General features: G+C 45.0%; 1 protein-coding gene across 1 annotated transcript in view; it reads right to left on the bottom strand.

Moving 5' to 3' along the window:
• DCAF1 (DDB1 and CUL4 associated factor 1) overlaps positions 1-2,215 on the bottom strand; it is an 87,819-nt gene extending 85,604 nt beyond the window's left edge. The window contains exon 1 of the mRNA XM_086698099.1: positions 2,112-2,215. The gene's annotated coding sequence lies outside the window, so the exon portion shown is untranslated. The remainder of the gene's footprint in view (positions 1-2,111) is intronic.
• Positions 2,216-16,268: the final 14,053 nt, after the last annotated feature.

Below are 16,268 nucleotides of genomic sequence, written 5' to 3'. Positions count from 1 at the left end.
CTGAAGAGCCTCCGGAAGAGCCCCATGCAATCTTTAGGACATACTTGTATTTTTTTATATATTTTTCATCTGAAATTAAAAGTGAGCTGGTCATCCTGGGGCACCTGGGTGGCTCAGTAGGTACGGCATCTGACTCTTGATTTTGGCTTATGTCATGATCTCACGGTTCACGGGACTGAACCCCGTGTCAGGCTCTACACTGACAGTGTGCAGCCTGCTTGGGATTTTCTCTCTCCCTCTCTCTCTGCCTCTCTCACAAGCATTCTCTTACTCTCTTATCAAAATAAATAAATAAACATTTTTTAAAAGTGAACTGGTCATCTTATATTTTATCTGGCAACACCACCTCAGAACCACTGCTCAGCCCTGGACCCCAAGGACTCCCTGCATGTGGTCCCCAGAGCCTCTCTTAAATCATCTGCAAAATAGTTAGAAGCAAATAAGAACAGCTGCCTCCCAAAGGGTTTCATTAGACAGGCAAAGCAGTCAAGGCTCCTTTAGCCACAAGCTGATGATGTGAGTGCTATTAGGCTCAAATTCTTCCCGTCTACCCTTCTCTCTTTAACCCCATTGGTTGTGGTCAAGAATAAGAAAATAGTTTTTCCTCTTTACTGGGAAGAGTTTGCAGATGGAGATGGGTCAGCAGTGGAGTCCAGCCTGGGAAGAAAATAGACCTGCATCCTAATACTGGTGCTCCCATTTACCAGCTGTGGAACCTTGGCCTAATCACTCCGCCTCCCGAGCTTCAGTTTCTTTTGCTGGAAAGTAGAAATAACATCTTCTTTCTAGCATTGAGGATTAAATGTGATAATGCATGTAAAATACTCGGCTTGAGGCCTACCACACAGTAAGTGTTAGAGAAGTGATGACTATTCCTATTTTGATTATTCTTGGTCTAATGCTGTCCCTGTTTAAGTTCTTCAGCTGGTTTCTCTTTGCCCCCAGGACTAGCTGCTGGCAGAGCTCAGGTTTTCCTCATTTAAATGAGAAATGAGCTCCTCACCAGAAAAAAATCCTGGGGCATATTTTCAAAAGTGCTGGGAAGTAGCAGAGGAACCACCCTGGAGGGGATCACCTGTCCACCTCTCTGTCCCACCCCAGAACTGAAAATTGCATGGGTCAGAGGGTGGTTTAAGAAGATCTGTTCCTAGGCCTCCAGATGCTTTAAGAGCTTTAAGAGCTACCACTGATCAAAGGTGAAAGTAGTCAAGGCCAAGGAGCCCCTTAGATGTAAAGCCAGACATGTCACCTTCCCAAACCAGCCTATCCACCCTGCCTAGCTGCTGGGATAAAGCCTGTATCTAGAATCCTTGCCCAGAGCACACTTGCTTCTTTTTCTGGATCCTCTGGCAGGATGGTGATGTCACAAAGTAGAGGGCAGAGGGGGTGGCCATAGATATACCCTGGGCTACCCTCACAGTGAACCTGCCCATCACAAACAAGCGCTGCAGCATGAAGAGGGCCAACCTCTGCCTTCCAGGTACCTGCACTACCTATCAGATGACAGCCTGGCTGCCAGTTAGCATCCCTGCTGACCCCTGTGGCCTGCCCTTTGCAGAGACTATGCTCCAGGTAAGAGGGTGAGGAACAGGTGCAAGGAAGGTAAAGAGAAAGCACCCCCAGCCTCTTTTGCCTCACATTCCTGGAATCTTAAGTTCTTCCAGGAGAAACAACAGTGGAGTCAGAATTGGAGAGAAAGACCTTGGATTTTTGACAATACCTGTTTGTGGCCATAAAACCTTTCTATAGAATTCAGGGATCTCAGTCCTGACATATTTGAAGGTACTCTGGAGACCACAGGGGCAGACCCTGATGAAGACTCAGGTCACATAAAACATCTATCAGTCTTTTTACTTTGAAAAGCCTAGAGAAGATTAGCTTTGTGTAATGGAAGGAGGCTCATCTGACTTCCCATTCAGAGGCCAGAGACCCACCGTCACCACCACCACTTGAAGTAACCACCACCTCCTGCCCCTCCCTAAACCTTGCTGCAATGGGCCTGGACCTCTGAGACATATTGCCAGGGTAGCCAGGAATATCCAGTTAGGTCTGGGAGTTGAAGTCATTAAGGAAAGGTGTTTCTAAGTGTAGAAGATGTCCTGGGCTCTTACCATGAGGCAGTTCCTCTTCATTCCCTCAGAGGTGGGGGTGTCTCTCCATGAAAAGTCACATGGTGTTTCTGGGGGTATCCCCTCTGTCTAGCTCCTGCTTCATCTGGTCCAAACTTGTCACAAGATGGCCTTTTGTGAAGTCACAAAGCTGGCTGCCTCCCCACAGGACCAGGGACCAGGACAACCAGGGCTTAGTGGGAATTACTTGGGGGTATGGAGGGCTTCAGAAGTGGCCTTTGGACTCTGAGGGAGGTGGGGGGTCTGGAGGGGCTCGGGTTGTAAAGCATGAGGGGGTCAGCCGGAGACCTGGGGATGAGAACAGTTTCTCAGATCTTGGTCATTGCAGGGAGGTAAGAACAGCAGGCGCCTGGGTTTGTGGTCTGTGGTCTTTGGCCATCATCCTGTCCCTTGAGACCCAGAGGAAGAGGGTGAATAGAGGGCCCCACCCCAATTGAATACATATAAAAGTTCTGATCACTGATGTTCTGGATGTTCCATGGCAAAGAGAGGTTAAGACCTCTGAACTGGGGATTCAGTCTTCCCCTCAGTGCAATCCATCGATGGTCATTCACTTGTGGTTGAATTTTCCACCTGGTTCCTGGGCAAGCACATGCTCTCACATTCTTCTGCATTGATAAGCAGCCCTGTTGGCCTTGGGATACCCTCACCCGTTGGACTGCTCAGAGGAAGAAAAATGTTGGGAGAATAAATGGGAATACCCAGAGCCCACTCTCTCCAGAGTATAGAAATTTCTACCACCAGAGAAGCCAACCCATGAAAGAAAACAGGAGGGAGAAGAAAGTTTCACTACATATAGTGTACAAAGTCAATCACTGCTGTGGAAGGTCACAGTTTGTATGGGGCGGGGGGGGATTCAGGAGAGCCACTTGATTGAAGTCTTGTTTAAAAAATTTGTTTTAGTATTTATTTTTAAGAGAGAAAAAGAGACAGAGCACTAGTGGGGGAGAGGCAGAGAGGGAAACACAGACTCTAGGCTCTGAGCTGTTAGCACAGAGCCTGATGCAGAGCTCAAACCCATGAACCTTGAGATCATGACCTGAGTCGAAGTCAGACACTTAACTGACTGAGCCACCCAGGCACCCCTGAAGCCTTGTTTAAAAAAAAATCAATAGGGGTGCCTGAGTGGCTCAGTCAGTTGAGCCTCTGACTTCGGGTCAGGTCATGATCTCACAGCCTGTGAGTTCAAGTGCCGTGTTGGACTCTGTGCTGACAGCTCAGAGCCTGGAGCCTGCTTCAGATTCTGTGTCTCCCTCTCTCTCTGCCCCTTCCCCACTCACTTTCTGTCTCTCTCTCTCTCAAAAAAAATTTTTTTAATCAATAAAAAATATTTTCTGTGAAGTTAAGGATTCCTGAGTTTCAGCTCTATGCCTCACCTTGTGTCCTGTGTCACTTGGGCTGAGGAGGATGCAGCACACAATGGAGATGACATGTCCTGCTCTCGAGGGCCCACAGTCTAGGAGCTGAGTGACTGTGCCCAGCTGCCTTCCTTTTTTTTTAAATTTTTAAAAATGTTTTATTTATTTTTGAGAGACAGAGAGAGACAGCATGAGCGGGAGAAGGCAGAGAGAGAGAGGGAGACCCAGAATATGAAGGCTCCAGGCTCTGAGATGTCAGCACAGAGTCCGACATGGGGCTCGAACTCACGAGGGCCATGAGATCATGACCTGAGCCGAAGTTGGAGGCTCAACCCACTGAGCCACCCAGGTGACTCCCCCTACCCCCCCAGTTGCCTTCCTTAAAGAGAAAGCTATGGCCCAGGAAGTGGTGGGGCAGCCTGGAATCCCTTAGGGCCCTGCCTCCCAGGTCAGGTCCCTACATTTATCTGAAGGTAAGAACAGACTAGAATCATGAGGGCTTTTGACATTAGAGCCAAGGCAGCTTCACACTGCCTCTCGGGGGCTGAAGTTCTGGGTCTTGGGGTCATTCATTCTGTTAAGAGTGGCCCTCCCCCATGTGGCTCCTCTCTTGGCCATTTTTGTTGCAGCATTGAAGCCATACTTCCACAGAGGGTCTTCTACTGTATACTCTATGGAGCCTGCGAGTGTGCTGTGGGGACAGGCCTGGTCTAAGGGGTAAAAGACTAGAGGGCGACCCTGGGCAAGTTTCCCCATCAGAAGTTTACTAGAGCTATGGTTTTTAAATTTTGTTAGTATTATTTTAGTGTAGAATCCTTTTTTTTTTCCAGTGAAATCTTGTACATCTGTTCATCAAGTAGAAAAAAGAAGCCATGTTGGGAGTTGGAGGACACCGTGTGGCAGAGTTCCTACCAATTCTGAGGAACTCCTTAGGATTCTAAGGAACTCAGTTTGAAAACCATCTGTCATGTGACTTCCAGACCCATCTTGGCTTGGCCTGCCATAAATCTGTGACTTCAAAGCCCAGGCTTTAAAAAGAAAGAGAGCAGGCTAAGGAATACCACATTTAGTGGCCACCTCAGAGTCCTGTCCTGAGTAACTTCCCCCACTATCACTTCCAGTTCCTGGTCCTGGCTCGGCTTAATTACAACCGCCAGTACATCTCCAACCCACCTCTCACCTGGCCCTCTACTCCTAACTTTGATTCTCTTTTATGGGTTCTGAAATCAGCATCCAGGGCTCTGTGGCCCAAAGCCCACATAGGTGTCCTAAGTTAGGAGCACATCAGGCAACTTTCTGTACCTGAGTTCAGTAGGCAGGAGACAGGAGATTCTCATTCTCTGGGTAGCATTCAGATTTGCCTCTCTTCTGAGATTCTTGTAGCCTCCAGAATTGTCCTTGTCCTTTTTTAAAGTTTTTTCGGAGCTTTTTGTGTGGGTTTTTGTTTTTTTAGAGAGAGAGTGCACACGTGCATGTGAGTGGGGGAGAGGCAAAGAGGGAGAGGAGGAAAGAGACACTCAAGCAGGCTCCACACTCAGCACAGAGCCCAAAGAGGGGCTCTATCTCACAACCCTGAGGTCATGAGTTGAGCCAAAATCAAGAGTCAGACACTCAACCGACTGAGCCACCCAGGCGCCCCTCTCCTTGTCCTTTTTTGAATGCAGGACATACTAATTTCATGGGGCTGCAAGCCTTACCTAGGAGCCAGAAAATACTCAGGGCAGCCTGGGTGGAGAGCAAACCCTGCCCTCCCCCATTTCTTTTCCTCAAAGATGCAGAGCAGAGAGCAAGGTGGGCTCCCCACCCCCAAACCTGTTAGGACTGGATTCCAGGGGCTTTAGTTTCAAAGAATCCATAAAAAGCATCATGGCCTTGGCTACTCTGAGGAGGACCAGAAATTCAAGAGGGCAGAGTAATGGTGCTGTGGACCTTGTTACAGAGAAAGGTAGCTACATTGTAGCAGAAAACAAAGGCTACTGCTTTTTCTCTGCCCTGATGGCTAGGGAGGCAGGGCAAAGACAGCAGACATTCCCTAGGGCCAGGCATGGTGAAGCAAAAACAAGGCTCTTCAGTAAGCTGACAGACTAGTACAAGGTTCTCAGCCCTAGCTGCACATTTGAATCACCTGTGGAGTTTTGATGCTCTCCCAGTGCCAGGAGCCTGTTCCAGATCAATTAAATCAGTATCTCTACAGATGGGTCACAGACACTATTGTTTCCCAAAGCTCCACAGGTGATTCATTCACAGCCAAAGCCAAGAACTACTGGTCTGGGGTGAGAAGCTGGCATCAAACAGAATGTGGATGTGATGCTCTTCACCCTGAGGTGGGCCTGGAGACTTGAAATCCTGGGGGCCTAGTGAGCTGGGCCCTGCTGCTACTGGAAGCCATGGGATCCTCTGTTACTCTCCTACCTATATACCCACTCACCTGCCACACACACACACACACACACACACACACACACACACACACACACACACACACCAGAGCACCTATTCCAGTGAAAGCGGGACAGAAGGCTCAGTGATCCAGCCCCGGGGAAGGAGAGCATGTGCCCTGATTTAGAATCCTGACCCTGCTCCTCTTTAGCTATGTGGCCTGACAACCCTTCTGGGTCTCAATTTCTCATCTATAAAATGGGGCAATAGTGCTTACTTTGAAGGTGGTTACAAGGAAGTACCCAGCTCACAGGAAGAACACTAGAGATTGGGCCGCTAAGCAATAGGAGCCCAGACTCCCTCTGTCAGCTGAGACATGGCCGTAGAGATCAGCTGTCCAACTCTCTGGTTTTTCACATGAAGATCTCAAAGTCCAGAGGGGAGAAGTTTTCCCAGGATACACAGCCAGCCAGAACCCAATCTCCCTCTGCCCCAGGAGCTTCACATCATGGCAGCCTTCCTGTGTTGGGCTTTAGCTCTCCTCATCCAGCAAAAGTCCAAAAATGATCTCTAGGGCTTCTAAAGAAGTAAGCAGGGATTTTATAATAACCTTTAGAATGTCTTATTGGAGATGCTTGGCTGACCTTGGGGTAGAGGGTATCCAATCTGGCCATTTGGCCCCAATGGGCTATTTGTCCCCAGTCTCTTCTGATAGTCCTATCCTAAAAAGAAGGTTCATCACCTCAGTGCTAAGGGTGAACCACCACCACCACCCCCCCCCCCCCCCCCACCGCCGCTGGCCTCCCAAGGCTGAGGACTACAGAACAAGGATCCACTCTGCCCCTGAGGCCTGGGCCTTGGGTTAGAAAGAGTGGGCAGGGCAGATTGCTTTTCCATATAAGCTCTTTTTGTACTTTAGCTTTGAAACCACTGAGCATGTACTGCTTTGGTAAAAATAAATCGTATTGAAAAGTAAAACTATACATGTCACCATACATTTGTCCAAATCCATAGAATATACAAACACCAAGAGTGCTAATAAACTACAGACTCTGGGAGATGATGATGAGTCAGTGTAGGTTCACTGATTGTGACAAATGTACCACTCTGGTGGAGAATGTTGGTAATTGAGGAGGCTGGGGTGAGGGAGGAGGCGGGTGTGGGGGGGAAGTGTGGGGGCTGTGTACTTTCTGCTCAATTTTGTTGTTAATCTAAAACTTCTCTAAAAATGTTAAGTAGAGGGGCACCTGGGTGGTTCAGTCGGTTGAGTGTCTGACTTTGGCTCAGGTCATGATCTAGCAGTTCATGGGTTCGAGCCCCACATCAGGCTCTGTGCTGACAGCTCAGAGCCTGGAGCCTGCTTCAGATTCTGTGTCTCCCTCTCTTTCTACCCCTCTCCTGCTTGCATTCTGTCTCTCTCTCTCAAAAATAAACATTAAAAAATTGTTTTAATAGAAATAAAAATAGTAAGTAGATAGAAGTAAAACTGATATATACAGAGAATAATAGTGCCCTTCCCATGGTGTCTGCAAGGATTATATGAGCTAATGGACATTAAGGACTTAGCCTGACCCAGGTAATTGCTCAGTATGAGTTGGCTTTTGTGTTTTATTCTAAAGCCATCTCTGTCCCGTGGTTTCCTCTCAGCTGCCACTCATGAGAGGGAGATGGTGGGAACAGATCTTTCCCACCCTTTATCTCAGGATGCTGAGGCACCAGAGGCTTTGTCACTAGCTCAGTCACATGGTTTAACTGGTGATGCTACAGCCAGGCCTCTGGTGAAAGTTACTGACCTTTGTGCAGCTAGAGTTCTGCACTAAGTCCAGGCAGACACAGAGCATCTCCTTTGAGCAAGGTCCCATGCTCAGACACTCAAAGTGTTCTTTCAACAGTCCTACAAGGTAGGCATCATTGCTCCATTTTAACAGATGAGTAAGCTGTGGCTCAGAGAAATTAACTAACTTGTCCACACCTGCTCGGCTATAAGGACAAAGTCCAGAACTCCTGCTTTCTCCATCAGGAAAAGAGGCACAGGAGGTGAGCATTCGGCCAGTACCCTAGCTTGACCTACAGTACTTATCCCCTCCTCCAGCAGCCTTTGCAGCCTTTCGAAGATGCCACCTTGGAGGACAACATCTTCTTCCCAGAGGGACTTGAGCAGCCCAGTGGCCTCCACCAGGTCTGTTGGGATACCTGCTCTGGGGAAGGATGAGGAAGCATCCCAACCCCTCTCTTTTGGAGTCTGGAGTTGGAGATGCTGGAGTATAGAGGGCCTGATTCCCCATCCTCCCTCTCCCAGCCTACCTAGCTGCCTTTTTAGGCAGCTCATGCTTCCCCGTGTTAACTTTCTGATCCTTAAAACCCAGGGATCTCCACTGACAGATTAAACTGGGTAGAGAGCAGGACAAGGAAAAAGGAATGGAGCTGACACTGATGACTCATCAGGCGCTATTTCAATGAGAGCCTCTTAAACTTTATTGTGGTAGTTTGGGTTGGGTCCTTAGCATCTTTCTAACAAGCTCTCAAGTGAGGCCAGGGCTATTGGTTCTGGTCCCTGCTTTACACAATGAGCCTCTAAGCAACCCTACCCTCTCTAGCGCTGCTTCTCTGCCTTTCAGGTAAGCTCCCCTCTCCACAAAAGTAATCCCTAGGTAGGCAGGTGTCACACTGACTCCTCCCTTCCCTTATCCCCACTTGTAGTTATGAAGACCAAACCATGACATTTCCTAAACAGCGCTGACCCCATTTGTCCATTTGTGCTCTCCCACACCCTCATTTTAGGCCAGCAACATCTGCTGGGATCATCACAGAGTTCTCACTACCCATGGTATGATCCCCTAACCTTCACTGTTAGTGCAATTTTTTTTTAATTTATTTATTTATTTTGAAAGAGAGAGAGTGTACAAGTGGAGAAGAGGCAGAAAGAGAGAGGGAGAGAGAGAATCCCAAGCATGCTCCACACTGACAGTGCAGAGCCGGATGCAGGGATCAAACTTACAGGCCGTAAGAATATGACTTGAGCCGAAAAGAAGAGTCAGATGCTTAACCAACTGAGACACCCATGTGCCCCATATTTTTTTTCAGTTTATTTATTTATTTATTTATTTTTAATTTTTTTTTCAACGTTTATTTATTTTTGGGACAGAGAGAGACAGAGCATGAACGGGGGAGGGGCAGAGAGAGAGGGAGACACAGAATCGGAAACAGGCTCCAGGCTCTGAGCCATCAGCCCAGAGCCCGACGCGGGGCTCGAACTCACGGACCGCGAGATCGTGACCTGGCTGAAGTCGGACGCTTAACCGACTGCGCCACCCAGGCACCCCTATTTATTTATTTTTGAGACAGGTGGAGGGGCACAGAGGGAGGGGGACAGAGGATCGGAAGTGGGCTCTGTGCTGACAGCCCTGATGCAGGGCTCGACCTCACAAACTGCGAAATCATGACCTAATTCGAAGCTTAGCCGACTGAGCCACCCAGATGCCCCTCTTAGTGCAATTTAAATTGCAAGTTGTTTTAGACTTCAATGTGCCTTACAAGGGCATGTGTGACCCTAATCCTGGTCACAACTCTAGTCTTGTTTCTTTCCATCTTACTCGCACAGTTCCTACCTCTTGGCTTTTGCCTATTCTGTTCCCCCCTACTCAGAATCCTCTTCCCTGCCTTTTATCCAACTCTCACTCCTTCTCCTGACCTGGTCTGCCTGTCCCCCCACCTCCTTTTAGCTCAGCCAGGTTGGGAGCCTACCTGACCACTCCTGCCTCAGTTGGGGCCATTTTGATGATGCCTAAAACCCCTGAAACTCCCTTAAGCGAAACAAGGTACTAAAGAGAAGGGGGTACTTTCTGGACTTCTCCGGCAGGAGCCCTCACCCTTCCTTCCCTCCCTCTTCTGAGACTCCCAGCCCAATGCCCTCTGACTGGTTGTGTCATAGCTCTCTGTACCTTCGAAACTTGAAATTCTTGGGATATAGAATCCAATTGGCCCATCTGTAATTAGGTATTCTCCCTGGGCCAATCAGCTACTGCTGGATAACTGAGACATATAGCATAAACATAGCCTCCAGGCCTCATTCCTGAGTGGGTGGGAAGTTTTGGAAAGGGGAGTGTGAGCTAAGTAGTCTCCAAGATGTCTCCTGCAATTCTTAAGGTATTTAACCTGTGCTTCCGTCTCTTAGTGGTATAGCTGCTTGCTCCTGGTCTGCCTTCCCCAGTGGACATAAGCTCTAAGGACAGAGGCCAAGCTGTATAACTGTCTTCAGGGCTGAAACAGAATGTGCCCAATAAATATTTGTGGAATGAAATGCCAAGAAAGCCCAGAGAAAAGACTGGCCTTTATGTTCATGGAGACAACCCAGAAGAGATGACATTTGGGCCAGGAATTAAAGGAGAGTGAGTTTATGGGGCACCTGTGTGGCATAGTCTGTTCAGCGTCGACTCTTGATGTTGGCTCAGGTCATGATCTCATGGTTCGTGAGTTTGAGCCCTGCATCAAGCTCTGCACTGATGGTGTGGAGACTGCTTGGGATTCTGTCTCTCCTTCTCTCTGCCCCTCCCCTGCTTGTGCTCTCTCTCTCTCTCTCTCTCTCTCAAAATAAGAAATAAACTTAAAATTTTTAATTAAAAAAAAAAGCAGAGTGAGTTTACTAACCGGGAGTAGAGGTTTAGGTTTAGCAAGAGGGAATGGTGGCCCTATGGTCTGAGTTGGTCCAACCACACATTACTGAGCACCCAACAATTAACAACACATTGGGTGATTGCTGTGGGGCCAGGGTAAGGCCTGGAAAGGGGTGAGAAGTAACCAAAGGGGAGATTAGATTCCTAGAGTATCTAAACCAAATATTCCCTCCCCTGTACCCCCACTCGTAGTTTGTTCTCACAGGGATTAAGGCTGTAAAATAATTATGTTTGTGTGCCTGTATCCCCCAGGAGTCTCAGGGGCTGTGGTTTTTCACCTTTATATAACAAATCCCCAGGGTTTTTTGATGAACCTGAATCCCCTGATGGCAACATGAGGACTGTGGACACCCCTAATATTCCGTTCAATATTCTGTTCAATACATGTTAATGGAACCCAATTTTGTAGTAGACTTGGGGCTACTGAGATGGACCAACCTGGTCCCATCTGGAGAAGTCAAATATAATTTACAATAAGAATGAAATAGGTGCCCAAGATAATTACAGCAGTACAGCTGAGTCTTGGGAATCCCAGCCAATCTCTTGGAGAGGTGAGTGTGAGCTTGTGATCATCTCTAGAAGATAGTGGGAGTGACTTAACAGTGAAAATGTTAGCCTAATTTTTTCTGAACTAAATAAACGTGCACATACATTTAACACTTCCAAAGAAAGTTTATAGCCATTTTCTCATTTCTTTTTCACCATTGCAAGCATATTATTTGCATTTTACAGATGAAGAACTCATCTCAGGGAGGTTAAGTGATTTGCCAAAGGTCATACAACATGTGGGAGGAGATGGTTCCTCCCCAACCCCCATTCTTGAGGAAGAACCCTTCACTGCTTGGAGGGAGTTATAACTCCTTCCAGATACTCTCAAATTCTCTCCAGACCATGGAGCCTGTAAATGATGACCATTTCAGAAAAAGAGCTATTGAACACCTACTGTGTGGAAAGCATCATTTCTTCTCCCTTATAAATAATAAGCATGCTCTCAGAAAAAAACCAGTATAAGTCATTTACCCTTGAAGTAAATAAATTCTCCCACTTTCCCTAAACATCTTAAAAATATGTATGTATGTATGTATGTATGTATGTATGTATGTATTTAATTTGAATTCTCAGATCTGAGTTCAAATTCTGGTTCCACTAGTTAGTGGCTGTGAGATCTCAAGCAACTCAACCTCTCTAAGCTTGTTTTTTGATTTTTTAAAATTGAGGTAAAATTGGGGCACCTGGGTGGCTCAGTTGGTTGAGCATCCAACTTTGCCTCAGGACACAATCTTGCGGTTTATGAGTTCAAGCCCTGCATCTGGCTCTCTGGTGTCAGCATGGAGCCCACTGTGGATCCTCTGTCCCCGTCTCTTTCTACCCCTCCCCTGCTCACACTCTCTGCAAAATAAATAAAATGTTAAAATTGAGATAAAATTCACATAAGTTAACCACTTTAAATGAACAATTCACAATGTTATACAATCACCACTTCTATCTGCTTTTAAAATATTTTCATCACCTCGGGGCGCCTGGGTGGCGCAGTCGGTTAAGCGTCCGACTTCAGCCAGGTCACGATCTCGCAGTCCGTGAGTTCGAGCCCCGCGTCGGGCTCTGGGCTGATGGCTCAGAGCCTGGAGCCTGTTTCCGATTCTGTGTCTCCCTCTCTCTCTGCCCCTCCCCCGTTCATGCTCTGTCTCTCTCTGTCCCAAAAATAAATAAACGTTGAAAAAAAAAATTAAAAAAAAATAAAATAAAAAAAATAAAAAAAATAAAATATTTTCATCACCTCAAAATAAAACCCCATATCCATTAAGCAATTACTTTCCATTCCATTGCCGGCTCCCCCACCCCCAGCCCTGATTTCTGTCTCTATGGATTTACCTATTCTGTATATTTCATATAAATGAAATCATACAACATGTGAGTTCTTGTGTTTAGTTCATTTACTTAGTGTATTTTCAATATGGTACTACATGTCATAGCATGTAGCAGGACGTCTTCATTCCTTTTTGTGGCTAAATTACATTCGATTGTATATATATACTACTTTTGTTTATCCATTCATCTGCTGATAAACACTGGGGCATTTCCACCTTTTGGATACTGTGAATATTGTTGCAATGAACGTTGGCATACAAGTATCTGTTTGTGAGTCCCTGTTCTCAATTCTTCGGGGGTACATCCCCAGGGATGAAATTCCTGTGTTACAATAATTCTATGTTTAGCTTTTTGAGGAACTGCCAAACAGTTTTCCACAGTGATTATACATTTTACATTCCTATCATCAAGACACAAGTATTCTAGTGTCCATATCCTCTCTAACACTTATTATTTTCTGGGGGTTTTTTGTTTTTGTTTTTGTTTTGCATTATTTTGTAATAGACATCCTAATGGGTATGAAGTAGTATCTCATTGTAGTTTTTATTTGCATTTCCCTAATAATTAGTGATTTTAAGTATATTTTCACATCCTTACTAGCTATTTGTGTATCTTTTATAGAAAAATGTCTATTCAAGTCATTTGCTCATTTTCAGTCTGGTTACTTGTATTCTGTTGTTGAATTCTAGGAGTTCTTTACATATTCTGGATATCAATCCCTTATCAGATACATGATTTGAAATATTTCTTTCATTCCATGGCTTATCTTTTTCACTCTTTGTTGGTGTACTTTGATGTACACCAGTGTTTCATTTTCATAAGGTTAATTTATATATTTTTCTTTTTTTTAATTTTTAAATGTTTTTATTTTGAGAGGGAGAGAGCACCAGTGGAGGAGGGGCAGAGAGAGAGGGGGAGACACAGAATCTGAACCAGGCTCCAGGCTCTGAGCTGTCAGCACAGAGCCCAACAGGGTGTGGGGGCAGGGCTCCAACTCACAGACTGTGAGATCATGACCTGAGCCGAAGTTGGATGCTTAACTGACTAAGCCACCCAGGTGCCTCTATATATTTCTTTTGTTGCCTGTGCTTTTGTTGTCTTATCCAAGAAATCATTGCCAAATTCAATGTCATAAAGCTATTGCCCTATGTTTTTTTTTTCTTTTAAAAATATTTTTATTTATTTTTGAGAGAAACAGCACTAGAGGGGGCAGAACAGAGAGAGGGGGATAGAGTATTTGAAGTGGACTCTGCGCTGACAGCAGCAAGCTCAATGTGGGACTCAAACTCATGAACCATGAGATCATGAGCTGAGTGGAAGTTGGATGCTGAATCAACTGAGCTGCCCAGGTGCTCCTGTTTTGTTTTGTTTTGTTTTTTGTTTTAAATTGTTATTTATTTTTGAGAGAGAGAGAAAAAAAGCAAGGGAGGGACACAAAGAGAGGGAGACACAGAATCCGGAGCAGGCTCCAAGCTGTCAGCACAGAGCCTGACGTGGGGCTCGAACTCACTAACTGTGAGATCATGACCCCAGCTGAAGCTGGATGCTCAACCAACTGAGCCACCCAGGCACCCCTGTGTTTTTTTTTTTTTTTTTAAAGAGAGAACACAAGTGGAGGAAAGGGACAGAGAGAGAGAGAGAGAGAGAGAGAGAGAGAGAATATTAAGCAGCCTCCCTGCTCAGCACTGAGCCTGATGGGGGCTTGATCTCACAGCCCTGGGATTATAACCTGAGCCAATATCAAGAGTTGGGCATTCAACTAACTGAGCCACCCAGGCGGCCTTGCCCTATGTTTTCTTTTAAGAGTTTTATAGCGATAGGTTTTACATTTAGGTATTTGATCCATTTTGAGTTAATTTTTGTATATGGTGTAAGGTAAGGGTCCAATTTCCTTCTTTTGCATGTAGATATCCAGTTTTCCCAGCACCATTTATTGAAAAGACCATCCTTTCTCCCACTTAATAGTCTTGGCATCCTTATAGAAAATCATGTGACCATATACACAAGGCTTTATTTCTGGGTTCTATGCTATTCCATTTGGTCTATATGCCTGTCTATGCCAGTACCACACTGTTTTGATTACTGTAGCTTTATAGTAAGTTTTCAAATCAGGATCATTTCCAGCTTTGTTCTTCTTTTTCAAGATTATTTTTGGCCATTTGGAGTCCCTTACAACTCCATATGATTTAGGATGGATTGTTCCATTTCTGCAAAAGACAGAAACAAAAACACCTTGCAATTTGATGGGGATTGCATCAAATGTGTAGATTGTTTAGGGTAGCATTGAATCCAACAATATTAAGTCTTCCAGTCCATAAAAACAGAATGTCTCTCCATTTCTTTGTATTTAATTTCTTTTACCAATGTTTTATGGTTTTCAGAGTACAAGGCTTTTGTCTCTGGTTAAGTTTACTCCTAAGTATTTTATTCTTTTTGATGCTAATGTAAATAGGATGGTTTTCTTAATTTCCTTTTCAGATTGTTCAGTGTTTATGTATAGAAATGCAACTGATTTTTGTATATTGGTTTTGTGTCCTGTACCTTTGCTGAATGTTTATTAGTCCTTTTTTGGGTGGTGTAGAATGTTTAGAGTTTTCTACATATAAGAGCATGTCATCTGTGAACAGACAATTTTACTTCCTCTTTTCCAATTTGGATGCCTTTTATTTCCTTTTATTTCCTAATTGCTCCTGTTAGGACCACCAGTACTATCTTGGATAGAAATGATGAGAGTGGGCATGCTTGTCTTATTCCTGATCTTAGAAGAGAAAGTTTCAGTTTTTCACCATTAACTATGATGTTAGCTTTGGGCTTTTCAATAAGACCTTTATTATGTTGAGATAAGTTTCTTCTATTCCTAGTTTGTTGAGGTGGTTTTTTTTTTTTTCATCACAAAAGGGCCAATTTGGATGCTTTTCATTTTTTTCTTGCCTAATTGCTCTGACTAGAACTTCCAGTACAATATTAAATGGCAGTGGTAAAAATAGACATCCTGGTCTTGTTCCTGGTCTGGAGGAGAAAGCTTTCAAAGCTTTCAGTACTTCACCATCGAGTACAATATTAGCTGTGGATTTTTTATAAGTGCCCTTTATCATATTAAGGAAGTTCCCTTCCTTCCTAGTTTTCTGAGTGTTTTTATCATGAAAGCAAGCCCTACCTCTGGGAGCATCCATGTGTAGTAAGGGCAGGCAAATCTTCATGGCTCTGGAGTCCAGGGCCCCTCACATTACCCACCCAACCTTAACAGAGGGTAGGTTAAATAGAACCTCAGCCACTAAATCTAGAATAGAAATCTAGAATCCCAATTCATCAAGCCAAACCCTGAAGTCCAGCTAGGATGACTTCTTTTTTTTTTACGTTTTTTTTTTTTAATGTTTATTTATTTATTTTGAAAGAGAAGGGAGCATGACTGGGAGAGGGGCAGTGAGAGAGGAAGCAAGAGAATCCCAAGCAGGCTCTGCACTGCCAGTGCACAACCTAACATGGGGCTCGATCCCATGAAAGAATGCCTAGAAACAACATGAAAACATATGAAAGTATAAAACTCATTGATAAAGTTAAAAATACAGTCAAATTCAGGGCACTCTAATATTGTAATGGTGGTGCATAAATCGCTTTTTAATTTATTTTTTAAACATACATCCAAGTTAGGTTGTTTTTTTTTTTTTTTTTTTTTTTTTTTTTTTAAGAGGGAGTGCATGAGCAGGAGAGAGAGAACCTTAAGCAAGCTCCACACTCAGCATGGAGCCTGGTGCCGGGCTCAATCTCACAACCCTGGGATCATGACCTGATTGGAAATCAAGAGTGGGATGCTCAACCTCCTGAGCCACACAGGTGCCCTTAAGTTTATTTATTTTATT

The sequence above is a fragment of the Puma concolor genome, chromosome A2, assembly GCF_028749965.1.
Source record: "Puma concolor isolate L17-30 chromosome A2, mPumCon1.1.hap2, whole genome shotgun sequence".
Lineage (NCBI taxonomy): Eukaryota > Metazoa > Chordata > Mammalia > Carnivora > Felidae > Puma > Puma concolor.
Note: the sequence above shows the minus strand (reverse complement) of the source record. Positions and strands in the feature narration are given on the sequence as shown.